At 44.3% G+C, this 27,943-nt stretch overlaps 1 protein-coding gene across 7 annotated transcripts in view; it reads right to left on the bottom strand.

Moving 5' to 3' along the window:
- PAK5 (p21 (RAC1) activated kinase 5) overlaps positions 1 to 27,943 on the bottom strand; it is a 210,322-nt gene that overhangs the window by 166,468 nt on the left and 15,911 nt on the right. For 4 of the 7 annotated variants that reach the window (XM_048842568.2, XM_048842572.2, XM_048842570.2 and 1 more), the window contains exon 1: positions 12,243 to 12,579. The exons of 1 other annotated variant lie outside the window; for it this stretch is intronic. The gene's annotated coding sequence lies outside the window, so the exon portion shown is untranslated. Of the gene's footprint in view, positions 1 to 12,242; positions 12,580 to 12,725; positions 12,829 to 27,943 lie in introns of those variants that run through there. 2 more of the 7 variants (XM_048842569.2, XM_048842573.2) reach the window with 2 other exon arrangements.

Below are 27,943 nucleotides of genomic sequence, written 5' to 3'. Positions count from 1 at the left end.
GAAGACATTTCAAATGTGACTCCCAACCAAGAATTCACGTGTTAAAGTAATAATGAGGAAGTTAACATATATTGCTAGTTATAGGAAGAACAACTGCAGTTAGGCGCATTGCTGAGTGGCTGGGAAGAGAATTGAGAAGATGTTGCAGAAAAGACAATTCAAAGCTAGTCTTGGTTTAAAGTTCTGTTCTTCCAGAATATGAAATTAACCAATTGTACTTTATCAGAGGTTTACAAAAACTACTGAAATGATCATATATAATAAGAATGGATGAAAGAGTGAACTATTAAAGGCAAATTTTGAGTAGATAGGTTCACTGAATGAGTTGACTGCATAACAATTAAAGAAGGGAACTGCATCTATGATACAATGCATTATCCAATCTTTGTTTTGAATGGCAATTTGACAGTATAACATATAAAAATACTTCTCTCTAAGAAAGCTTTAGTTGGCAGGTATCACCAATTTTTCCACTAAATAACAATTCCATATGTGCAAACTACTTTCAGTTTAATTTCAAGCTAAATCAGGGTAGCAGAATATTTTCCTTTCTTATATATAATTGGAAGCTAAAGCAAAAGTATAATAGCAATAAAAGAGGGATAAAAGACGTACACCAATAAAAGAGGGATGTCAAATAATGATGCAAACAGAAGGTAAGAGAAGTGTATGCTGGGATACAAAAATACTACTGGCAAAATCTGGAAGTCCTCACTCAGTCAAACCTCAAGTTTTGTCTTGAATAAAGACTTCAGGATGTGGTCCAAAAAATTTATACTGCAAAAAACTATGGAGCAAATTCCTCCAGGTGCTGTGAAACAGACATAAGGTTCCCTCAAACATAAAAGTGTTATTCATGTTCCCCCACATCCCAGTTAAATGTCCGTTGCACAATCTATTCCTAAAGGGCTAAGGGACAGATCCAATACTCTTGGAAATCAATGCAAAAACTCCTATTGACTTTAATGAACATTGGATAAGGGCTTAAATTCTAAAGTTCTCACTCAGGCAAAACTCTTATCAATGTTGCTAGGAAATCTATCTGTGCGGTGGCTAAGGGACGCAGGATATGTCCTTAGGATGGGATGAATTTGTATGGGAGCTGTACACAGAGGATCTTGTTGGATCAGGAAGTGTCCATGTGTAAACAAATGGGCCAGGTCCCTTGAGCCATAGGCCTTGTCCCATCATGCTTCCCTTTGATGGTACCTGTTGCGGAGGGCCTGTATAGCAATTTCTGCAGTTTCCAGGGGAAGTCAGAGATATCAGGGCCATCCTCTGCTATGTGACCCAATATCACAACAGGCGTGTGTGCAGTTACACAGGTGTGGGTGTACAAACCTTCTCAGCCAGGATTTGGACCATAAATCTGTATGGTACCATGCAAACATGACAACCGCCATCCTGGCTGACACGCTGAGTATTGAATGGGTGACCTCCAGAGCCAAATGCTTAAGCTCTATCTGAGGGCTGCAACAACTGCTATCCCCTGCAATGTGGCACAGAGAGACCTGAAACAGGCTCTCCAGTGGGTTACACAAAGACAAACTCCCTATGGGGTTAATTAGCCTCTGCTAATGCAGGGAGGCTCAGACTGCCCAGAAGGGATTCACCCCCAGGAAGGCAGGAGTAGTTTGCCCTGCTCCCTTCCCTCAAGGGCTCTGCTTGGGCAAGGAAGCTTTAAGCTTCAGCCTATGCTACAGTACAGCCCAACCAGTGGAATCTGTCCAGGGGAAGCCCTAGAATAGGAAATGTTCAGCCACCCGGTCCATACCTTCACCTCAGCCAGTGCTGCCCTGTGGACACTCCCAGTGAAAGAGAACTTGTGAACATCTCCAGGTTAACTTTATGCCACCAGGAACCCTGGTTTACCATAGCAGAAGCCAGGCCAACTCAGGCCTGGACCCATCCCTATAAATGTCTGCTGCATATAGCCCAGAAAAGATCTCCATTTGAATTAGCGAGTGCCAACAAAATACAAAATGATGAAGCCTGTTCCAGCTAGAGGAAAGAGAGCCAACTGATGCATTACCCCCGGCCCACTGATTTCTTCAGCAGCAGCAGCAGTCTTAACCTGAGAAAGGGCTTCTGCCTGCCACGTACAGTGCCAGAGGTAGACTGCTGTGATGGCTAAAGCTAGACTGGGCCAAGGAGTGGACTGTGATTGAAAGGGTGAACCTAAAATAAAAGTGTCTGGCCTCAACCCAACTTGACTCTGAGCTGAGCCTTTTCCCCCAGCACTTGGCACTCCCTCCCGCCCCCAAAAAGGGTGTTGGTCTCTCAAGTGATCGTAAGTTATTTCTCAGCTGGTAATGCTCTGCATAAACATTTAAATTATTTATATTGTGTAGAAGTCTAAGGAGCATTTTGTAAACACTAGAAAAGCCCTGCTTATTTTCAATGTGAATTCTGACAGCTGTAATAATTGATCCTCAAAGAGAATAGGACAAGGAAAGCACAGACACAGAATGGATAACTCACATACCCAGTCTCTTATAACAAGAGATTTATTTCTTCTATATCTCCGAGGTAATGCAAAAAAAAACCAGGAAAACAAACTTTTTCAAAGCCAAAGCTTCCTGCCCCTGAAAATCAGCTCTCTCTCTCTCTTTCTCCCTGTCTATCTAATGGGACCATGAATCTTCTGCCCCAGGAACGCTACTCACATTTCCATGTGAATGTAGCTTTTCCCGGATTTTGTCTTACCTTTGGAGATTTATCCGAAATAGATCCCTCATAGCACCCATGTGTTTTGTGTGTGCTTTCCCTGTCCTGCCATTTTGAGTGTCTACTGCAGCCCCCTGCTTTGACTTCAGCACCATTGTGTATTTGCAATTTGGGTCTCAGAGTTGTGCAGGGCCTTCTTGGGCCTTCCTTTGGGACAGGCATGATAACGGAACAGTAGACAACCGAACAAAGTATTTTTGAAGTTGGTTTTCTTTTCTGCTTATTTTCAATCCCTAATTTAGCCTCCTAAAAATTACAGAGTAAGAACTTGCTTCAGTTATGCCCATTAGCTCACACTTTGACCATGATAAGTAATATCACTCCGTGGCAACCACAGAAGGCTATTAAATGGCAACCAACATCCCACCCCCCCAAACACATCATTATAGGCCATATATTTTATGTGCTGGGAAGCCGTAATACAATACCAGGGAGAGCACTGTCACTTCAGTCTGCTACATTTCAAGCTACTATGTGACATATGGGAATATCAATGCACATAAACCCCCATGATCAGAAAAGGGCATTTAGCCGGGCATTCCCTGACATTCAGAGGGGAATATGTATTAATGTATCTGACACCTACTTTAGGCCCCCTCAGTATGTAAGTGACATCAGTGTACGTCTCCCTTAGACTCGCGCGCTTACAGACTGCAATGTACTCCTTATATGTTGCTCCTGGATCAGGTCTTTGAGCATCTCTCTCTTGCACATAACTAAGTAGCTGAGTTCACAGAATAGTAAACAGATGTTTGGTTTTTTTTCCAAATTAAATGTTTTGGTAGCAAATAGAGTAAAAGGAAATAACTTGGTTCACATAAGTTACTTTTTGTTTTGAAGTCAACCTCGCGCTGAGCTTTAGTAGTAATGGCACATCCCCTTCCCAACAGGAGCAGAAGCTCCTGCTCCGTAACTACTGGCATACTCCTCAGGTGGCTTAGCCTCTGCTTTGAAATAACTATACTCCATGGGACCACTTTCTGAAAGTCCAAGTACACTATATCCACTGGCTCACCTGTGTCCACATATTTGTAGGCCCCCCGCAAAGAATTCTAATAGATTGGTGAGGCATAAAAGCTGTGTTGACTCTTCTGCAACCCAGAGTGTTCATCTATGTATCTGATAATTCTGTTCTTTACCAATTTGCCCGGTACCAAAGTTCGGCTTGCCGGCCAGTAATTGCCAGGACTGCCTATAGAGCCTTTTTTAAAAATTGGTGTCACATTAGCTACCCTGTAGTCATCTGGTACAGAGGGCGATTTAAGCGGTAGGTTACATACCACAGTTCACAGTTCTGCAATTTCATATTTGAGTTCCTTCAGAACATTGGGCAGATACCATCTGGTCCGGATGACTTATTACTGCTTAATTTATCAATTTGTTCCAAAATCTCCTCTACTGGCACCTCAGTCTGGAACAGTTGCTCAGATTTATCGCCTAAATAGAATGGCTCAAGGTGTGGGAATCTCCCTCACACCCTCTGCTTTGAAGACTGATGCAAAGAATTCATATAGCTTCTCTGCAATGGTCTTGTCTTCACTGAGTGTTACTTTAGCACCTAGATCATCTATTGGCCCCTCTGATTGTTTGGTAGGCATTCTGCTTCTGATGTATTTAATAAAAATGCTGTTCGTTTTTGTATCTTTTATGTCTTCAAATTCTTTTTTGGCCTGCCTACTTATACTTTTACAATTGACTTGCCAGAGTTTATGCTCCTTTCTATTTTTCTCAGTAGGAGTTGGCTTCCTATTTTTAAAGGATGTCTTTTTGTTTCTACTTGCATCTTTTACTCTTTTTTTTTTTTTTAGTTTATGTAGCATTTTTGGCCCTCTGATTGTTTTGGGGTTTTTTTTTATTTGGAGGTATTATGGTGTTTCAAAAAGTTTCCAGGCAGCTTGCAGGCATTTCACTCTTTTGACTGGTCCTTTTAATTTCAATTTAACTAGCTTCCTAAATGTTGTGTAGTTCCCCTTTTTGAAGTTAAATGCTACTGTGGTGGGTTTCTTTGGGATATTCCCCCATACAGGGATGTTACATTTAATTACATTATGGTGCGTATTACCAAGCAGTTCAGCTATATTCACCTCTTGGATCAGATGCTGTGCACCACTTAGACTAAATCAAAAATAGCCTGTCCTCTGGTGGGCTCCAGGTGTAGCTGCTCCAAGAAGCAATCTTTAATGATGTCTAGAATTTTATATCTGCATCCAGTCCTGATGTGACATGTTCCCAGTCAGTAATGGGATGGTTGAAATTCCCCAGTTTTTTTTTTGTTTTTGTTTTTGTATCCTAACATCTCTGAGCATTTCACAATCATGGTCACCATCCTGGTCAGGTAATCAGTAGTATATCCATGCTGCTATAGTCTTATTATTCAAGAATGGAATTTCTACCCCTGAGCCTAGAGAATCTATGCTACAGTTTGATTCATTTAAGATTTTTACTATATTTGACTCTATGCTTTCTTTCACGTACAGTGCCATTCCCCCACCAGCACGACCTTCTCTGTCATTCCTGTAGATTTTGTATCCTGGTACTACCATGCCCCATATGATCATTTCTAAAGACACTTTGCAAGCAGTGTGCAATTTAATATTTTACAGACAAGGAAACTGCAGTGCAGGAAGGTGAAGTAACATGTCCACAATCACATAGGAAGTGAGTGGGAGAGTCAGGAATAGAATCACATATCTCCTAGCTCCCAGTGATGTGCTCTAGCCACTGGTCCAAACAGCTTAACATGCAAGTGTAGTCATACCCTCTATTGCTTTCAGTAGGAAGTATGAGAACATTTTTAACAATAGTAAGGGTGATGGGGAGGCACAGCTCAGCCCAACAACAGCAAAAAGATTCCCCTGGGGGAATCCGAGACGAGAAATGGAAAAGGTTGTATTTTAGTATTTGTATTAACAAGGACCTAAGTGGGGACATGTCTGCCTCAAAGAGAAAGTCCCTGCATATGGAGCTCGGAAGGTTGGACTAGAGGTCAGGAAGGTTCACTGCCCATTCACGCCCTGGCAGCAGTCATGTGGTTGCCTGCGATTTAGCTGGCTGCAGCAGATCAGTTATGATCTTAGATGCCTGGAATACAGCTGTACAGCATGGTCATGGACATTTGGAGCTACAGACCTCCACTGTCTAAGCGTTTTGTTGTTACTAAGTGTGGACTGCATCTCTTATATCTGGTTCTTTTTACCTTCAGGGCCTTTGACATACTACATCATATGTTACAGTGAACTGATAATGTTATCTTGTATATTTCTTTTAAGTGCACGAATAAATAGATTTGAACAGAGAAAAGGTTGGAAAATGTGGAAGCCTGTTTTAAATGGAATGGCTATTTTATTCTAGATATTTGGGATCACAGGCATAATCACTTTGATCTGCAAGTTGCTACATGCTCTAAATATCAAAGGGAGTTGAAGGTGCTTGGTACCTCCCAGGATTGGCCCCTTAAAATACTAATAGACTGGGTCAAGTGAAAGAGCTATATGCAGTCTATAGTGAATTTGCAATGGTGTGGGATGCTATATATTTTATATCACTGCAAGTTTGAGATGTATGATTTATTCTCATCAGACATGAGATGAGACATAGGATGTGGCAATAAAACCTTTACAGACCCAAACAAGTAGCAATAAAACCTTTACAGAACCCATCACAAGCATACCTTTTTATGCCTTTTTTTATCCTCTCTCGTCTACCTCTGATTCCTCCCTTCCTCCTTTGAAGTACATGAGTTACTATGGAAACAATGAGCTCTTTAAAATGGATGGAGTTAAGTGACACCCAAAACTGCAGCATAAGTCAAATTATGTGATAACTGGGCATTCATACTGTGGTTTCTGAAATATAGGTGTTTACATGGTACCTTTCCTCGATCACAACTGTCTGTGTATAAAGATTTACTATTCCCTCTCTATGTACTTGTTCTCTCGCCTTACAACCGCCTCTAGCAGAGAACAATACATCTTTAAAAAAAAATTTTGAGCTCTATTTCTGGCATCTGGGATTATTTGTTTTAAACTATTTTCAGAATTGGCATCTTTATCCACCAGGATCATAACCTCCACCTCCATGCTATCCTGTTATGCCCTGATGCAGGTAGAAGGGGCTGTGCTAGCTGATCTAGATCAGGAATGAGAGGGTAGGGAAAGCAGCCCACAGTAAATAGGGCACTAGCATGGGAGTCAGGAGACATTTCACCTTTCTTTCTCCTCCCAACCTATGCTTGCCTTGACTATTCTCACTTCAGTGGAACTGCTCATGTCCTTAAAGTTAACCACGCCAAAGCCGTAGATTATAAACTCTTTGGGGGCAGGCACTCTCTCTAACTATAGTATCTGTACAGTGTTTACCACCCTGAGGCCCTGATCTCAGTTGAGGGCTCTAGGTCCTAATGCAATATAAAGAATAATCAGGCCAGAACGGCTGCAGCAAGGAGGATCCAGATTAGGGTTAGGAAAGACTCTCTCACCCTAAGGATTGGTAAGCACTAGAACAGATTACCAGTGGAGGTTGTAGAGTCCCCATCATTGGAGGCTTTTAAGAACCGGCTGGACAAACACCTATCAGGGAGGGTCTAGGTATACTCAATCCTGTCTCAGTACAAGGAGATGGACTAGATCAAAGGTTTTCAACCTTTTTCTTTCTGAGGCCCCCCAAACGTGCTATAAAATCTCCACGGCCCACCTGTGCCACAATAACTGGTTTTCGGCATATAAAAGCCAGGGCCGGCGTTAAGGGGTAGTGAGCAGGGCAATTGCCCAGGATCCCATGCTACAGGGGGCACTGTGAAGCTAAGTTGCTCAGGGCCCCTGACTTCAGCCCCATGTAGTGGGACTTCAGCTTTCTGCCTGGGCCCCAACAAGTCTAACACTGGTCCTGCTTAGCAGACCCCCTGAAACCTGCTCACAGCCCCGCAGAGGGTCCCGGACCCCTGGTTGAGAATCCCTGGTCTAGATAACCACTCGAGGTCCCTTCCAGGCTTAGATAGCTATGTTTCCATGATTTTATGTTCTCCTAGTTAATTAACAGTCTTCCAATTATTTCAACAGCAATCAAATCAGGTACTATTGCAAAGACATTCTGTGGATTCATGTACAGCACCAGGTTGGATCCTAAAAGTGTGGATTGTGTGTCTTGGTGATTTCTATACTAGTTCCTCTCTTAGAAGTGTACATTTATTTATACCCAACACACTCAGTTTACTCATTAAACCAAAAATGCATAGAAAACGTGTGCCAGCATACTTGTTTGTGTCCCTCAATGGTCTGACATTTTGTTTAAAAAAAATTAAAAATCAAAAGCACAAAGACCCGACTAAAACGCGCGACAGCATCACTTTATGGATTTTAATAAGCACATGCCAAATTCTTGCCAAATAGTTGGGATTCTCTATTGTAAAAACTTCAAATGAATGATAATAGACTCCATCAGAGTCAACTTGAGTTTCAAGCGTATGTGTGTGAGAGCAAGCGAGAGAAAGCAAAAGGGGAAAAAGGGAATCAGAGCTTTTTACATGGGACCAAGCTTCACTGAAATTGAATATTGCCGGTAAAGTGTCTATGTCCATGTCTTTTCACAGGCAAAACTTCAGTAATTTGGAGTTCCTCTGAATAAAGGACCACTGGATCAGGGCTGAACTCATTTAAAACTGATGCTAAAAAGAATACATGACAGCAGCAGTGAGAGTCCTGTGATGGATGAATAATGCATTTTTTCTGAAGTCTCAAAATAATAGTTGCAGAATAATATGCTTTGCAAGAAACTTGCTCAATATGTATTTCCATGCTGATTTTCATTAGGGTTAGCCACTGGTATCCTGATGTTTCAGCCAAACATAAACATTCATCAAGTCATGGATCTTCACAGTGGAGACAGTGGCCAGTGCTCCTGAAACTAAAACAAAACAAAACACACCTAGGAAGCCCACTGCAAATTTGAAAGCCAGAACAAAGCCCATTGCAGGAACAACAATGCAGAAGTTAAGAACCATTTAAGGAACAAAAAAATAACATTACTGTAACCTTCTGCAAAGAGGAAGGACAGTCCAGTGGTTAGGGAACTAGGAGACCCACGTTCAATTCCCTGCTCTGCCACAGACTTCCTGTCTGAGCTTGGACAAGTCACTTAGCTTCTTTGTGCCTCATCTGTGAAATGGGGATAATACCTCACCGGGGGTTGTGAAGAAATAAATACAATAAAGACTGGGAGCTGCACCAAAGCTCTGGCAATATGGGTCACACAAGTATCTTAACTAGAGGGGAGTCACAACGGAGCAATGAGCTGAGCATGGAACTGGGGGAAGAAGCTCTGCAGCACACCCTGCCTTCCCTAGGACTCGTCTTCTGGAGCCCACCACAGCTGGGGCTCTGCACGGGTTGCAGGGTGACTTCAGGAAAATATGAAGCTTTCCTCCACAGGTGGTGGACATCCAAGCACATACACCTGGATACTTGTCCACCTTTCCCTCTGGTGCAGCATGGCCAATCAGTAGAAACACACAAGCCAGGTTACCATGGGGTGGGGGACAAGGCAGCTGTGTGCAGGGCTAGTACCTCCACGGGCATGGCAAGATGCAAGTGGACCCCAGGAAATCCACTCCTTTAGGGCTCTAAATCCCCTATCACTACTAGAGGCAACCCAGCAACAGGGAGTTCTTGAGTTTCCTAACCTCAATGTAGGGATTTCCTATGCTATGAAACATCTGTCACTGATACCAAAATGCATCGAGCTGTTAACCTCACCCACAACCAGCTCCACCAACAAGGATACGCAGATAGTCAAGGATGGCACAGTGATGTTTCCCTTGTCCTGGGCAGTTACTGACAAAAGTTTCACACTACAGTAATGGCTGTGGAAAAAGCTAGAGTTTGGCACAGTGGCTCCCTAATTGGGTATGTCTACACTACAGCTGGGAATGAGCTATTTTTAGCATACGTGCTCAAGCCCCACTAGCATGAGTAGGTCTTGCCAGGCTGGAAGGCTCATTCCCACCTGCAGCGTCCCGGGAGGGCCTATTAATGGGCCATGGACATCTGTCTGCTCACACAGTGCTAGTTCTCCTCCTTATTTCCAGCTGCTAAATCACATTAAAAAGAAACTAAAATTAAGGGTGGGATTTTCACAAGTGTTCAGTGTTGGCCTAACTCTGGGCCCATTCAAGTCAACGGGAGTTTTATCATGGACATCAGTGGGAGAAAAGTTAGGCCAACTCTGAGTGCTTTGGAAAATGCCATCCCAAATACTTTCTATATATTAATTTTCCATGTAAGCACAGGGATGTTATATGACCATGACTGGGAAGAAGGGTGGTCTGTGTATTTGTGAATAGAAGAGGAGGTGGTTCATGAGAAAAACTCACAATTCATGTGTGGTCCACCCTATGAACAAGTTTGAGAACCTTCAAATTACCATACATGTCATTGCATGATACTTTTGCTTTTGATTCTCATGCTCAAAGCTAATGAGACAAAAAAGGATACCTAAAATACATGAAGACAATTTCCAAACCCATATTTGTCTGCACAGCAAGACAAAAGCGGAGTATCTGCAAGTATATTGACCCAGATTTTCAAGTGACTCAAGATTTTGGGTGCCTCACTTTTTCAGGTGACACCTTAAAGGGGCCTGATGTTCAGAGAGTTCTGAACCATCTTCCCCTAAATATCAAGTTTGGCTCCCAAAAGATGAGGCACCCCAAAATCAACAGCCACTTGAGAAAATCTTGCCCATGATTCAGACCAAACAAACAATTTGCACAGAACTATTACTTTAAAAATTACTCCCTCAAAGATTTGTCAAAATAGCCCCTGATACTCTTGTCAACATTCCTCAATATATTTTAAATTATTCTGTTTCTGCACATTTCAATATTTTCTACCATTTCTAACATGTTTAATTCAGGACTTTCCTAAGAACCCTTTCTCACACCCAGGTTCCCTCTCCATATGCCTCAAATGCAGGCACACAAACCAAACCCTCCTTCTACCTTTTAAAGCTCATGGTTATGAAGTGCTTGATATGATTTCTTTCCCCAGTACTTTCTTCATCAAGCAACATTGTCAAATGTCTCATATACTTCTCTAATGCCACCACAAGGTCAGTGGCCTTGTAGAAATGGTTTGGGTTTCTTCCCCCGCATGGGATAAATTATTCAAAGGAACTGTGGATATTTTTAAAACACTCTATATAAAACTCTCCCCATCACACTGAGTGACATGCATGTATGACATGAAGAAATACAGCACAAGTGGCAAACATTAAAAAGTCATCTCCTTTCATAAAAGCAATTAAACAAAAATAAATGACGTGAGAGGGCTTGATTTGATTTTAAAGCCAGTGTTATCAAAGAGGCTTGGCATTATCTTCTATTGATTTTATTGGCAGTTTGCCCAGCTTTCCTGTCTCTGCACTGTCTCTCTCGCAAAGTGTTAGTCTTAGACTGGGCTGTTATACAGTATTTAATACTTCCAGTTAAAATGTATTTCTTTACAACACACTTTGACAAAGCTTAACGTGGGGTTGCTTCTTTTTAAGCAGCCAGACCTTTTAATACCTCAGGATTCATGCTTCCCCTTTTTATTGAAAGCATGTCTAGATAACACTTTATAGAATATTTTATCTTCTATCCATCTATGATGTTAATGTCATTGGCCAATGCAAAGCAGTGTTGCTGTTGTGTTTTCAGCTACATACACCAGCTTTCAAAGAACATATATGCATGTTCACTAGTTAAGTGACCATATCCTAATTATTCCATTGTTTTAGATGGTTATCTGTAGACACTATTAAAAAAAACCCCACCCTCCCCACACACAAAGTAAACCTCAAAAGCAAAAGTTGTTTTGAATACACAAGTAAGTTTTCCCATCAGACTGAGAGACAGGACATGGTTTCACCAGAGTTGCGAACAGAAAGCATTCCAGTTCCCCCCACCCAGTGCCTAAAATGACAGGGTCACCGAGCTTTTTGCAGTAAGAAAACGAACAAACAAAAAATCCTGTGTGTTTTAAATGTCATTGTATATATATAGCCCAGGAGACTGCTGCAGCAGCATGGTTACTATTGATACCCCCGCTTCTTACTTGCGTCCCCAGATGTCCAGGATTGACAGGACAGAGCTACCTACATGAGTATTGCAAGGAGTCGTGTCCATTTGTGCATGTCACCCCCCCCCCCCCCCCCGGCCGAGGCTGCATTCTGTAGAACACCGAGGGCTCGGGCACCGGGGGGAGGGGGGGGGGCTCCCTTTCCTAATCTGTCAGGCAAAAGCACGATTCTGTAAAGCCCCGAGGGCCAAACCGCGGCACCCCCCCCGCCCCCCCGCCGGCGGGCTGTCTCTCTGCAAAGGCGGCTCTCGCTGCAGGGAGCGGTCTCGAGCCCTACCAGCCCATCTAGGCGTCGATTCTTCCGAGCCCCCCCCCGCTTCATCTCCCGGGAAACCCGGGCTGACGCCCCGCGAGCCAGCCTGCGGCGCGGCTCCGGCCGCCCCGTCCCCGCCTCGCGCCTACCTAGCGGCCGGCTGTCAGGCGAGCCCGGGCTGCACGCGTCGCCTCCCGCGCCCGCCGCTCCCTCGCCCCGAGCGCCATGTTCCGGCGAGCCCGGGCTCGCGGCGTGTGTCCCTGGCAGGCGGCGGCTGGGGGCGTGGGGGGGAGCCGGCACCGGGCTGCTGCTGCTGCTACATCCGGGCTGTGACTGGCGGAGCTCAAGCTCGCCTCGCCCTGGTCGAAGCGGAGACGCCCAGCTGCCTAGAGGGTGCGGCGCTGAGGAAGGGGGAAGAAAGAGCCGGAGCCTGGGGATGGTGATACCCCAAGTGCGTCCTCCACAGAGACCAGATCTAGCGACTTCTCCTGCGCCGGAACAACCCAACCCCCCCCCCCCCCCCCCATGCATCGGATCCCATGCGACAGCTCTGCACAATCCCTCATCCCACAGCTACAGCCAGCCAAAATCTGCCTCCCCCCTGCAAACCGCGCGGAGTAAATACAGCATACCTTGAAACTGCTCCTGCCACAGCGCGGCAACTCCTGCGGCAGCAAGCCTCCTGGTGCCACTAAACCCCAGAACCAGCACCCCGGATCCAGCCACTTCCTGGCTCCAGGCCCCCAAATTCAACAGAGTAAACAGGGAATTGAGCCCCCGCTGCTGCACCTTAGAAAATCTGCCCCCCAGTGTGTGATATCCCTGCAAAAACAGCTGTGGCCTCTGGATCCTCCCAAATTTTGGTCACAAACCCAGAAACCGCACCATCAAGATATTATTATTTATACTGCAATTGGGTTAGGAGCCCCAGTCATGACTAAGCCTGTTAGGCTAAGCACTGTACAAACAGAACAAAGAGTAGGTCCCTGCCCCAGAGAATTTACAATCTAAGTATAAGAACATAAGAACGGCCATACTGGGTCAGACCAAAGGTCCATCTCGCCCAGTATCCTGTCTTCCGACAGTGGTCAGTGTCAGGTGACCCAGAGGAAATGAACAGAACAGGGAATCATCAAGTGATCCATCCCCAGTCGTTCAGTCCCAGCTTCTGGCAAATAGAGGCTAGGGACACCACCCCTGCCCATCCTGGCTAATAACCATTAATGGATCTATCCTCCATGAACTTATCTAGGGTTTGGGTTTTTTAACCGTGTTATAGTTTTGGCCTTCACAACATCTTCTGGCAAAAAGTTCCACGGGTTGACTGTGCGTTGTGTGAAGAAATTTTTGTTTTAAACCTGCTGCCTATTAATTTCATTGGGTGACCCCTCGTCCTTGTGTTATGAGGAGTAAATAACACTTCCTTATTTTCTTTCTCCACACCGATCATGATTTTATAGACCTCTATCATATCCTGCCTTGGTTGTCTCTTTTCCAAGCAGAAAAGTTCCAGTATAAGACAAGAGACAACAGGTGGAGACAGACAGGGGAGCACAAGCAAACAGTGAGAACAAATTTTGCTTCTGGTGTTCTACCCCAAGACATACTGGTACAAGAAATCTGCAAAAATTCTAATTCAGCACCAGTATCCCGCTGGATCTGGTGAATTTTTGGCTGCAGTTTTAATGACAAACTTTACTACATATGCAGCTTCTCCTAGTCCACCAGAATAACCCAGATCCCAAGATATGACACTACACATATTACTGAAGAATCACACACCCCTATAAAGTAGGCAAGTATCATAACAAATCCATGGCCACATAGGACTTCAATGTTGTCAATCACTGTGTCCATGCACCAGTCCAATTTCATGGTAACACCAGAAAGAGAACTTGAAATATCCCGATCCAAAAGCACTAGCACCTACCACTTCAACATAAATCATCAACTGCCAGCGGTAGAAGGCCTATGACACATAGGGTATGTCTACACTTGAATCAGGAGGTGTAATTCCCATCTCAAGGAGACATACCCATGCTAGGTTGGATTAGAGTACTAAAAAAAGAAGCGTTCCTGCTGTGGCAAAAGCAGTGGGAGGAGCTAGCCACCCCAAGTATGGTGCCTAGCCTCTCGGATGGGATCATTCTCGGAGCAGCTAGCCCTTCTGGCTGCCTGCACTGCTGTGGCTACACTTCTATTTTTAGCACGCTAGCTTGATCAAAGCTAGGGCACGTTTTTGTCCTTTACAGCTCCAGAGCAGACATACCCTTAGCTCAATAGCTTTATTTCCTTCCAGTAGAGTACTGTCACACACAGACATACTTCCCAGATCATTCCTAGCACTTCAAGAATTCCCTCAGTTCCCATATACTCATTGGGTCCCTTACTGCAAGCTCTTCATCCATAGAATTCCCATTGATTTAAATATCTGGGTGGAGTTTAACATGTTGGTCTTAACCTAGAAATTATTTTGACACCAGCTGAAGATCTAAACCTATACATGTTGTAATTTTTGTAAAATTTCCCTGAGGAATGGAAAGACCTTTGAAATAAACCCAACTAAATAAACAAATGGAAAGGAAGCAATCAGAGAAGTGCTTGTAAAAAAAAAAATCTATCTAGTACAATTGGGTGACCTAAGTAATTCTGGTATCTTACTGCCTGTGATATGTGCCTGCTTCTGAAAACAGTCTTCTCCAAAACCTTTATGAAATGTGCCACAAGAAAGATCAACGTTGCTTTTAATAAAGATCAATATAATGCATTCTAAATGCTTCTCAACTGAAATAACCTATTGTATAATATCTGATTTAACTAATTAACCACAGTCCCAACAGTCACTAAATATCAGTAGCCAAATGCTTTTCAGAGGCACATCAAATGTGAGTTAGTTGGAAAGAACAACTATAAGTGCCTTATTTATATAGTCATATGTAAACAGGTGTTTGCATATTTAACAGGTGAGAATTAAATGTGTTTTTGTTTCCTATGATGCTGTGAAATAGAGATCATGACAGAAACATAGAAGATAAGTGTTTACATTAGAGATGACGCAGGGAGGGGCAGTACACAGGTTGGTCTTGCAAGCCAAGAGAAAAATACATGTAACTTGTTTGCTTAGGTGACTGATAGCCATTTTAATACTTTTACATAATCCCCTTGCCCTTCGAGGGATTCATAGACTTACGGGGCTCACCACTGCAATCTTTGCCATTTTGTGTTCTCAAGTAGGTAACATCACTACTATGTCATTCACAGCTTTCCTCGGGATTCTTAACAGAGGGAATATCTGGGGCAACTCTGATTATTTACAAAGGCATTTGTTAAGAGTTGAGTGGTGACATCCCTCCAGAAACACACACCACTTCACCACCTAATTTCACAGCAATCCAATCCAATGTTAGAGCAGCAAAGGAAATACCATGGTAATGTAATTTACATGACAGTCACTCCTTCACTTGTGTTACAATTGAAAGATAACTATAACCATTTCATACAAATAAATAAAGATGAGGCACGAGCGATGGGATTAACTGTTGACTCCTGGGTTTCTTGCCCCTACCACTGGCCCTAGACACTCTCAGAGATACTAGACTAGACGGATCACTGGTTTCCTCCAGCCCAGCAATTCCTTTAGGAGCTGGCGCAGCATGGAGCAGCCCATTTGGATTGTTAGCTGTCAGCTTCTCTGCGACAGAAAACCAGCCTAGCACTGAGATGGCTGACGGTCAAGGGGCTTCAAAGACTGCCTACGGACACCTTCCATCTTGCACCCCGTGCACTTGGCTGAACCAGGCAATCTGGCCCAGTAGCAAGACATCATTTTCCTGCTTTCCTGAGCAGCGTTGCCATTTTGTCTTCATTTCCACTGACCCCTTAGTTACTCTAGCTAAGCCACGTTTGGCTGAAAGCTGGGCCACATCGGATCATCTCTGAACCACAAATGCCAGTCATTAGAGCTAATCCCAGCTCTCAGCACATATTGCAGACCTTATGTACGTTAAACATCTCAGAAGGTCCTTTTTTTTTTTTCCTTTTCAGAGAGCCAGCAGCATAGACCAGCACAAAGACATTGGTTCTAACTGCACTAAGCTATTCACCAGGGGTCTGAAACAAGCAGATTCATATGAAAATACATTCCATTCTCTATGAGGCTTGAATCAGTGTGATTTTACCTTGCTTTTCTTTTACATTATGTGTAACTTAACTGGCTCCCTGTTTTCAAGGGAAAAGGCTTTGGATCTTTGAAGAATGAATGAGGTTTATTTCAGAAAGATCAGATTGCAAAGTAGCCCCGTATTCTGCTCAGGCCTCAAAAAATCCAGAGCAATGACAATGAATAGAGCTAAGGCAGGAAAAAGGCCCTACTCTTACCCATAGAGGCATGTTCGATGGGAAAACCTAAGGTACAATGATCATAATCACAAACACTGGGGCCAAGATTTTCAAAACTCAGGGACTGATATTAGGCTTCTAAGTCGAGCTGTGTGCTAACTGATTTTTTGATTCACTGGCCATTCTGAAAAATGGGGAAAAAATTGGTTTGAGCTGAACTAAAACCAAAATTTTTCATCTACTTGAAAAGTCAGAAAAATTGCCTTTGAGGTCAACATTTCATTCACCCACTTGCTGGGGCACTCACAAGGAATGTGGAAGACCCCAGTTTGAATCCCTGCTTTGGTACAAGGACTTGAGTCCAGGTTTTCCCCCTCCAGGTGAGTTCCTTAACTACCAGCCAGTAGGATATTCTGCTATTGGGGTCTCTCAATTTCTCCTATTGAAGCTTTTCCTCCACTTCTGTTTAAAATACTTGGATAGTCCCTCAGCCTGAGAAAGAGAGTGTGTCTGACTCTATAGCCTGGGGACTAGGGCTTTTAAAAAAAGTTAGATAATATAATTTTCCAATTTTTTTCTTTTTTTGTTTCAGCCAGAACAACTGCCATAATTGACATGAATTCACCAAACATGAATCTGCAATTTTCAGGGAGAAAATGTTTTGGATAAAAAAATTGCCCATCTCTCTTCTAAGTCCATATTTAGACACCTACATGTGTGGCCTGATTTCCAGACAGGCTGAGCGCTCTGCCTGCAGTGGATATGGCTGGATGCCCAAGGCTTTATTTAAACTTTTTGGTCTGCACCGCTGAAGTTATGTTCCTAAGTCTGTACTCAGGCATTTGCGGTGAAATCGTGTCCCCTCTGAAGTCATTGGAAATTTTGCCATTGACTTCAATAGGCCAGGATTTCACCCCTGATTCTCAATGATCTTGAGCAACCAGCAGCTCTGTTTGAAAGAAATGGCAAGTGCTGAATGCTCAGCCCTTTGAAAAATCAGGCCAGGTACTTATGTGCTGAGAGAATTACTTAGGAGCCTAAAGTTAGGTCTCAATTTTTGAAAATCTTGGCCCAGGACTTTGCATGTGATTTGACGGTGACCTCCACATTAATATATCAGACAAGAAGTCATGCAGTATGAAAGGGGAAAGAAATTCTCGCTGTCTCTGACTGGAAAAGCAAAGCATTTAAGAACAGGTTGGCCAAATACCTGTATGGGTTGGTGTAAGTTTACTTGGTCCTGTCTCAGTGAAGGGAGCTGGCTCGATAACTTCTCAAGGTCCTTCTAGCCCAACATTTGTCCGATTCTATGCTGATGTACCTTTCTTGTGCCTAGAGAGCTTTGTGTAAGTTATGGAATGCACTTTGTCTGACCTTTGGCATTACTGTAATGGTTATCAAATAATCATAGAATATCAGGGCTGGAAGGGACCTCAGGAGGTCATCTAGTCCAACCTCCTGCTCAAAGCAGGACTAAGCCCCAGTTTTTGCCCCAGATCCCTAAATGGCCCCTTCAAGGATTGAACTCACAACCCTGGGTTTAGCAGGCCAATGCTACATATGCAGTAGTCAGAGTCCTGGTGCTTGTGCTTATTCAAATGCTGGGTGCATGGGAGTGTTCATAGCACAACTGGAGCCAGACGCCCCAATAAGGGAAGGCCATGAGAATTGGCCTCGGCCTCCTTGCTGGAGGTCAGTTCTGGGAAGCACACGCTGCGCCATTCGGAAGCTGCATGCAGGGACAGGAGAGTAAGCAATGAGTTGCTCACCCCTTGTTTGGTGCTCCGGGGTTGCACTCTGGAGAGGGGCTGGTCAGCTGTGCTACACATTAAAGAGCAAATCTTCAAGATGATGCAAGGGATGAGATAGGGTCATGAGCCCCCTGAGCAAGGAACAATCTCAACTGAGCTTGTCTCTCTCTGAAGCCCAGCCTCCGTCCTGCTTCTCCCTGAAGGCATGCAGATCTGCACTGGCCCCTAACTTAGGGCTGTGACCTAAAACTCACCATGGAGCTTGATGAGTGCAACAGTTACTTTCTCAAAGTGCCTTGGCCCAGCCTCTCAGCCTTGCCTCTCTCTTCACAGGTGAGTGCCTCCAGCACCTGTCCCAGTGCAGTGCGTCTCGCCTGAGGGTCTGCAAGTGGTATTTCCAAGAGCTGCAGCACTGGCCTAACTCTGCTCCCGCTGAAGTTGATGAAAGTTTTACAATTGACATCAATGGGGCAAAGTCAGGCCCACGCTCTTCAAACCCACAAAAAAACCATTAAATAGACTTTAATTTGCTGGAAGTGTTGGATTGTTCGTGCATTGCTCCCTCCTTCCTACGGGTCATAACCATCAAAGCATGCTTTGTGGAGTACAGGCAGCCCTGGTTCTTGTTGAATTTGGCCGCTGAATTCATATCTTCTTTGGGTCTTTTTGCCGATACTACATCTTGGTGTGGCTGTCTGTTCATTATCTGGCTTGGCTGTGTGTGCACATGCAGAGTTGTTTTCGAGCAGGCAGTGATTACATTTCCAACACTAGACCCATCGTGTGCCCCTTAGCGCGAGCCACTTGGATTCAGCTTCTGAAGCTTGCTTCTTTGAGGGGAGGGACGCACTGCATAGATATGTGTGTTATTCCTCATCTTTATGTTAATGCAGTATAGAGAGTTATGGGTGAAGCTGAGCAGACTGAAATCCCAGGACAAGGCTAATTATTTAAACTCAATAGTCAGTGCACTCCACCTTGTCTGGGAAGGAAAAATATAACAGACAGACAGGGCAGCATGCAGTCACACCCAGCCTCCGATCCCTTCTTCCTCTTCAATACTGCCAGCATATTCCCTTAACCCACTGTCCCCCATTGCCCATGCTCTGGTCACCACTTTGCTTCATGACTGTAATGGTCTCCTGGCCTCGCAACCGTTTGCCTTTCCTTGTCCAAAGTGCTGCTGCCAAGGTCATCTTCTCCCACAACTCCTCACACCTCCTCCTCCTCTCTAGGACTCCCCATATTAGCTTCTTGCCTCTCCATACATCATATTGAAGATCCCCATCCTCATCGACCAGCCGCTGCGTAGTTTCACTCCATCTCTGTTCTCATTTCTTCCTACTCGCCCTCTCAACTCCGTCACTCACCCCAGTCCGTTCACCTTACTGTTCTTTATCCCCTTTTCCTGGCTTTTCTCTGTCTCCCACACTATCCCCCATGCCTGGGTCATTCTCCCTGGCCTTGACCACCAGTCACCCACTCTCTGTCTTCAAAGCCTCCCATTTCTCCAAGTAATCCCTCCTCACAGGAGATCCCCATGCTGTCTCTCACTGGAACTGTCTTATGTTGGGCTTGTCTTAGATTGCAAGCTCTTTGGAGCCAGGAATGTGCATTGTGTACAATCCTGATTCACACAGTCACTGGGTCTCAGGTGTCTAACTGATTGTAAATGCCTTTGTATATCTAAGGCACTATGAATACTTGCATTACAAATAAAGAGAGAAAAACAAACAAACAAACAGATAGTATTCCACGGCTGCGGAGGGGAACCTCAGACAGGCTAGACTGCACCACCCTCATACATGCTAGTGAGGATTTTCTCCTACCAGCAATCCCACTGAAGCAAGAGGGCCTGCTTGTGTGGCCACTCATCAACAGGAATAAACTGGCACCATCTACACTATAGCAAGGACCTAAGGCCTGATTCTGTTCCCACTGAAGTCAATAGGGCTTTTTGCCATTAATGTTATTATGAGCAGGCTCCCTACTCTCTCTATCCGTGGTAATGGCCACAAAGTTTAAACTTGTTCGAACAGAAGAGCAGATTTAAAGGAATGTGTACACACTGCTGCAAACATTTATCATTGGCCTATTACAATTACAGACTCAGATATTTCACAGCTGTCCAGAGGATTTGGGTGTCTGTGTCTGTTGGGCATCTCTAAAAATCCCTGCTACAATGTCTAAATGGAGCTTCTGGGTTCATTATTCCGAGGGCTGAAGATAACATGCAACAGGAAGTCAAGAGTTTGGCCCAACATATATAACAAACAAAGGACTCAAGGGCCCATAACCTACACACTCAAAGAAAGAAAACAAAACAGATGCCTCTCCATGGAGGTTCCTTCTTGTCTCATGTACCCTGGGGTAAAAATCAGGATTAGGGCCACTGAAGTCATTGCAGCTGTGCTGTGATAAAACAGGTGTAAATGAGACCACAAGCCTGGGAGTGGAAGCTACAGAAGGATACAGAATTTCAGCCGCAGAACGCTATATTGAATGAACAGCAAATAACTTTAATTAGGGATTCCCTAAGGTTGAAACAAAAAATAAAAAAGAAGACCACAACGAAGAAGAAAGCTTGTCAAACTAGGCAATCTCCCCCACCCCCATAAGCTTTTACCACTCTAAGAACAGGGCAATTAGACATAATCACAGGATGTTCGCAGACTGCTTACATGAGCACTAGTGAACTTGTGATCCTTTTAGCAAAAATGTGGCAAGGGAAGGTGAAGAGTTACTGAAATAATAATTGTTTATAAGTGCTATCTGAATTTCCTGAGTCTTCCCGATAACCTGTGTATCTAATTATTTCTGATAGATCAGAAAAGTGATTCTGGGGAGATGTAATCAATTAGATCTGGAGGGTAGCTGAAGGACACTAGATAGAGTCAGGCCATGTAGTGCCGAGCAGTGTGTTATTCTTGTGTAGTCACCGGACTCTTTCCAAGAGTGATGTCCAACAGTCATGTCACCAGTACCACAGCAGTTAGTCTGATATGCTTGTCTATACTCAGATGTCTCTGTTTTTTTTTTCCATGTGGGTCAAAATCTAAACACAAAAGTGTTCTGTGACAGGGTCCACTCACCGGGGCGCCTCCTTGTGGCTGCATCTGGGGATTCGCTCCCATCAGGTCTGACGCCCCCCTTCTGACGGTGTCTCATGCTGTGTCCCCTCTCTCTCTCCAGGAGTCACAGTGCTCCCTTTTTATGACTCAGTCCTCTGGCCAAGTCACTGTATAGTCTTCCCCTTCTGGGGAATCCATGTTCTATTGGATCAGCTGCCCTTGTGTGCTCCAGATAGTCTTCCAATCCAAGACCAGGTTCTGTGCTGTTTTCCCAGGGACTGGTAGGGGAACCTGGACCTGCCCACTAATCTGGGTTCCAGTCCAGGGTCCAACCTCTCTGCTCTATTGTCTGGCCCCCGCTGGCTTGTCCAGCCCAAACTCACTCCTCCCAGGTTTTAGAGTCAACTGCTTGTCAACTGGAAATGACCCACCTTGATTATCACTACAAAAGGTTCCCCCTCCCCCCCGCTCTCCTGCTGGTAACAGCTCACCTTACCTGTTACAGTGTGTATGGTAACACCCATTGTTTCATGTTCTCTGTGTATATAAATCTCCCCACTGTATTTTCCACTGCATGCATCCGATGAAGTGAGCTGTAGCTCACGAAAGCTCATGCTCAAATAAATTTGTTAGTCTCTAAGGTGCCACAAGTACTCCTACTCCTCCCAGGGAGTAACTGCAGACAACCTAACCCTATAGCCCCAAAGTTACCACCCTTTTCCCAGGGAGTGACTGCAGACTGCTTCCCCTGCTGTCCTCTTCTATTCTCGTCTTGAGGAGAAAATCCTGCTCCCACTGAAATCTTTGGGAGTATTGCCATTGACTTCAATGGGCATTAGATCAGCCTCTGTACCCGATTACCATCCTCTGTGTTACAAGAATAACGCTCAGCACTGACACGGCAACGGAAAAGATGCAGCCCTGACACTTTCACCGTGCAGGACAAACATTAACGAAGTGAGCTGTAGCTCGCGAAAGCTCATGCTCAAATAAATTGGTTAGTCTCTCAGGTGCCACAAGTACTCCTTTTCTTTTTGCGAATACAGACTAACACGGCTGTTACTCTGAAACCGGTCATTAACTAACACATCATTCCCCATGTTTGGCAGGGAGATATTATCCCAGTTTTACTGATGCCTCTAATCCAAGCTGCCTTTTTATAAAGCAGGGCCGGTGCTTCAAGAGTAACGCAGCTCTCTTCGCTTCTTCCTCCATCAGTCCACACTGCAGTTAGAAAGATATAATACTGCACCATATTGCTCCACAAACTGGCTTCCAAAAACCTGGCTCATTTTTTCTGAGTAATTTCCAGGGCTTAGACTGATCTTGCAGAGCCCTTGACTTAGCAGCTGGCAAAGTTTATGAAGTGTTTACAGTATGCTGCATAATTTGGCTATGAAATAGTGCATAGTGTAGCTCTTCATTGGTGCACAGTGGGAGAAGAACAAGTGAAAGAAGCAAAGGGAAAGGGAATGCCAAGAAATCCAGATGGCAGCAAGCTCTCCAAGGGGCAAGGATGAATAAATAGCGGTGCAAAGTCTTTTTTCCAAGGAAAAAAATGCATTGTTAAAGAAATACAATGTTTATGAAATGTAAACTATATCTCATATGTATCGTTTTTATATTAAACATATGGCATGTCGTCAGGACCGATGGTCCCTGCAGTTTATGTGGAGAGGTAAAATGGTTCAGATTGCTCATCAGAGAAACAAATAGCTCTGGTCTTACCTAAAATCTAACTTCACTCTTTATGGAAAACCATTATATATACACACTATGGGCCAGATCCTCAGATGGTGTAAATCGGAGTAGCTCCATTAATTGCAATGCAGCTATGCTGATTTACATCAGTTGACAATCTGGGCCAATCCTGAAATCCTTACAGAGATGAAATTCAATTTGATTTCATTGAGAGTTAAGGTTTGGACCCCAGGAAACAACTTTGACTTAAAATGCACGCATCTGTGCACGCTTCTTGAGCGATGCATTGATGCATTCAGGTATTCACAGGGTCTAAATATGAGAACAGAAATATGTTTGAAAAATGTAGATTTTTTTTTTTAAATCTGAGAAATTGTTTCCTTTTTGGCAAGAGACTGTAAGGAAAGAATTGATCACCCCAAATTAAAACAAGCAGAGTGTGGGTGTGGGAAAGCTTTTCTGGGCAGAACTAGCAATCCTCTTTGAGCTGCATGAAACATGATGACCTGCATCAACCAAAATCTGGGTACAATTATTCTACACTTCCCCCATGCATCACCTGCCAATAGTATTATAGACAAGGGTGTCCAAAATGGGGCAGATCTTGTCCCTTCAGCCCAATCCAAGACACAAGTCTGGCCTGAAAGGCAGCAAAATCCAGTGTGATTTTGCTCTGCATGGACCAGACGGTGGAGGGCAAACAACCTGCACAGGATTGTCTGTGCCTCTCAGGCTATCTCTGTGGATGGCAGTTCTGGGGATATGATAGATGGCAACTCTGCAGATCTACTGGCCAAACCTCCCCTCTGTAAGGACATCTGTAGGGCAAAACCACATGCGTGGGTACTGTCACAACAGAGGCTGCTACAGTCCTGAGGCTGTAAATGAGAGGATTTCAGAAGTTCAGAACACTGTTGGGCACTTTGGAAAACCTGGCCATCTATTTGGGTACCTAAGTACAGATTTAGGAGCCTGAAGTTAAGCCTATTAATCTTGGCCTAGATGATTAGGTGACTGAGAAATTCAACTGCCTTACTCAGAGGATTTCAAGAAAGGAAACAGCTAGGGACCAGCGTTGTAGTCTTGTGTGTGAAGAAGCAATGGGAGTGTGGGGTGCACGAAGAATGCAGGATCAAACCTTGAGTTTACATAGGTGGTGAACACTTCATTTTCATGCCCAGATGCTCTCAAAGCCCCAGGTACTCCTACCTGAGCTCTTTAATACAGCTCTTGGACCCCTTTGATGGGTATAAAAGATCTACTTGTTATCACCACTTTCAATCTGGCTTCAGCCTTTGTAAAGGAAAGTGGGTGCAAGTTCATTGCTTTACATCCCGAGGTCTGGCTATTTCTGGGGCTGCTTACCTGTGTCAAATGGGATAAAGGAATGAAGAATCAGGCCCTTTGTCTTTCAAAGTTGGGGTAGAGAAGAGGAAAGAAAAGGAAATGTTACAAAAGGCATCTCCAAGGGTGACCAGGTGCCTGGTTTTCGACCAGACAGTCGGGTCGAAAAGGGGACCTGACAGTGTCTGGTCAGATCTACTGATTGGACATGCAAAGTCTGGATACTGTGGATGGGGGTGGCGGGAAGGCACCAGGTCATCACCCACACCAGTCCCTGCTCAGCTGGGGCTGCAGCTCCGCAGGTAAGTCCCTCTCCACCCAGGCAGGGGAGAGAGGGGAATAGCAGTGAGCGATGGGGGGAGGGCAGGAAGAGGAGCAAATGGGGGGAAGAGGCATGACAGGGGCAGGGCCTTGGGGGAAGAGGCGGGGCAGGGGAGATTCTGGCACTCCTGCTGGAGTGTCCAGTTTTTAAATATTACAATGTTGGCAACCCTAGCATCTCCTGATATTGGGAATCTGGTCAAATTCAGTACTAATCTATAAACCACTAAAACAAGGTATTACCTCCTTTCCTAAAAACATCAGGCCAAATCCTGAGTCCCTCACAGATTGTTAAGACCAGACAGGACCATTAGATCAACTAGTCTGGCCTCCGCACAACACAATAAGTGAGCAGGAGTTTTGTTGAAGTGAGGACAGGGACTAAGCATTTGGCTTACTAATATTTTTGCTTCATTTTTTCCCTTGCTACAGTTTTTTTTTTGCCCAGTGATCTCATATCATCCCATTGTTTGTCATTTTTTACCATCTGCAGCAGTTTCTACAGTCACATCATCCCGGAGACTGTATAACACATTCTAGTGCTGCAGCTGACCCTCTGCCTTGCAGGATACAAAACAGTTACACAAAGCATTTCCTGATGGCTACTAACTCCTTTCATCTGGGCTGGGGAGCTGGGCTTGCACCCTGGAACAGATTAATTTTATTCCCCTTGTAGAGCTTTCCCTGCTGCTCCCCGGCCAGTCTCAGTAATCGGTCTGTGTCCTCCACATCAGTCAAAATAATAAAATAATAGCAAAGTCCATTTATATTCTGTAGTACCTCTAGTTTCACTGGGTGATGTGCAAAGTGCTGATGGGATTCTCACCCTGATCCCCCACCAGGGAATTCCAGCCACCTCTGAGGTAAAATGGAGCCACGGTTTAACAGCAAACAGTAACACTGCACAGTGTCCAGACAAGAACATTATCTAGTTCAAATTGCAGTGTAATTCTTGTAATTCTTGCAATTACCCAGGCTACAGTCTGCCCATGATACTAGGGGTAATGTCTCTGCTCTTTCAGAAAATGCTCCATGACCTTCAGTGACCACAAATGGTCAGGATCTAAGCTTAGCCTCTTGTCCCATAAGAAGGCATCATGGTTCTCCCATAACCCTGTGTTGGGATGTAAATTCACTACTGTCTCAGAGGGAAGAATGCCACCAGAATCCCAACACCCCTGCCGCAGTTTCCTGGAGGTCTTCCAACCACGCAGTGACCCGGCTCAATCTCGCTTACCTTGGAAGAGCTGAGGGGATCACAGCACAAAGTGATAGGATGCCAGTAAAGATGTCATTGTGATTTACCATCCCAGCTCATCCCTCTGATCCCTCTAACATCCTGTGGCATAGAAAGTGCCTGTCCCATATTAATGCCAAGGATTTCTGAGAGGGCTATACTTCACAGCAGCCCAGAATCTTCCTGTGTTTTTGGCCTTCATTTAACTTTCCAACATTCTATTCTCCTTTTTACAGAGCAAAAGGTTTTGATCATATACCGCTGCTCCCAGTCTCCTTCTCTGACTGTGGTTTACCTTCAACCGGAAAGAAACCTTATTTGATGTCAGGTGGTCTTGTTGATAAATGGGGATTATTAAGGAAAATATGCTGCTTTTAAAATTCTATCTTAGGTGAGGATATGGCTTACATCCTTAGTATCTGAGCACCCTCAGATTTCATGGAGTTATCTTCACTACTCTGCTGTGAGATAGGGCAGTGCTACTATTCCCATTTTACAGGTGGGAAACTGAGGCACTGACAGGCTAAGTGACTTGCTCTAGATCACACACAGGAAGTCTGTGGCAGAGCAGAGAATTAATACTGGGTCTCCTAAGTCCCAGGCTAGCACTCTAACTAGTAGACCATCTTTGGAGTTATCAGCTTAATATAATACATTAGACACATAATACACAACCCCCTACGAAGAGATCTCTGTGCATGTGTATGGGCTGCAGTCTAACCATGCTGCATGGGAAACTGGTGTGTGAATAGAAAAGGAGTACTTGTGGCACGTTAGAGACTAACCAATTTATTTGAGCATGAGCTTTCGTGAGCTACAGCTCACTTCATCGGATGCATACCGTGGAAACTGCAGCAGACTTTATATACACACAGAGAATATGAAACAATACCTCCTCCCAGCCCACTGTCCTGCTGGTAATAGCTTATCTAAAGTGATCATCAGGTTGGGCCATTTCCAGCACAAATCCAGGTTTTCTCACCCTCCACCCCCCCACACACAAATTCACTCTCCTGCTGGTGATAGCCCATCCAAAGTGACAACTCTTTACACAATGTGCATGATAATCAAGTTGGGCCATTTCCTGCACAAATCCAGGTTCTCTCACCCCCTCACCCCCCTCCCAAAAACCACACACACAAACTCACTCTCCTGCTGGTAATAGCTCATCCAAACTGACCACTCTCCAAGTTTAAATCCAAGTTAAACCAGAACATCTGGGGGGGGGGGGTAGGAAAAAACAAGGGGAAATAGGCTACCTTGCATAATGACTTAGCCACTCCCAGTCTCTATTTAAGCCTAAATTAATAGTATCCAATTTGCAAATGAATTCCAATTCAGCAGTTTCTCGCTGGAGTCTGGATTTGAAGTTTTTTTGTTTTAAGATAGCGACCTTCATGTCTGTGATTGCGTGACCAGAGAGATTGAAGTGTTCTCCGACTGGTTTATGAATGTTATAATTCTTGACATCTGATTTGTGTCCATTTATTCTTTTACGTAGAGACTGTCCAGTTTGACCAATGTAAATGGCAGAGGGGCATTGCTGGCACATGATGGCATATATCACATTGGTGGATGTGCAGGTGAACGAGCCTCTGATAGTGTGGCTGATGTTATTAGGCCCTGTGATGGTGTCCTCTGAATAGATATGTGGGCACAATTGGCAACGGGCTTTGTTGCAAGGATAAGTTCCTGGGTTAGTGGTTCTGTTGTGTGGTATGTGGTTGTTGGTGAGTATTTGCTTCAGGTTGCGGGTCTGTCTGTAGGCAAGGACTGGCCTGTCTCCCAAGATTTGTGAGAGTGTTGGGTCATCCTTTAGGATAGGTTGTAGATCCTTAATAATGCGTTGGAGGGGTTTTAGTTGGGGGCTGAAGGTGACGGCTAGTGGCGTTCTGTTATTTTCATGTCATGTGTGAATGTTAAGCTGACACTGATGCAATTTCAGTGGAGCCTTTGAAACGTTGTTGGTTACATGAAATAAAACTGGAAAAGTTAGATTACAGCTGTATATAAAGAGGCTGCTAATAAATAAATACTAAATAATACATTAATAAATAAATAATAATAAAGCATCAATATAGCAGTTA

The sequence above is a fragment of the Caretta caretta genome, chromosome 3 (genome assembly GCF_965140235.1).
Source record: "Caretta caretta isolate rCarCar2 chromosome 3, rCarCar1.hap1, whole genome shotgun sequence".
Classification (NCBI taxonomy): domain Eukaryota; kingdom Metazoa; phylum Chordata; order Testudines; family Cheloniidae; genus Caretta; species Caretta caretta.
Note: the sequence above shows the minus strand (reverse complement) of the source record. Positions and strands in the feature narration are given on the sequence as shown.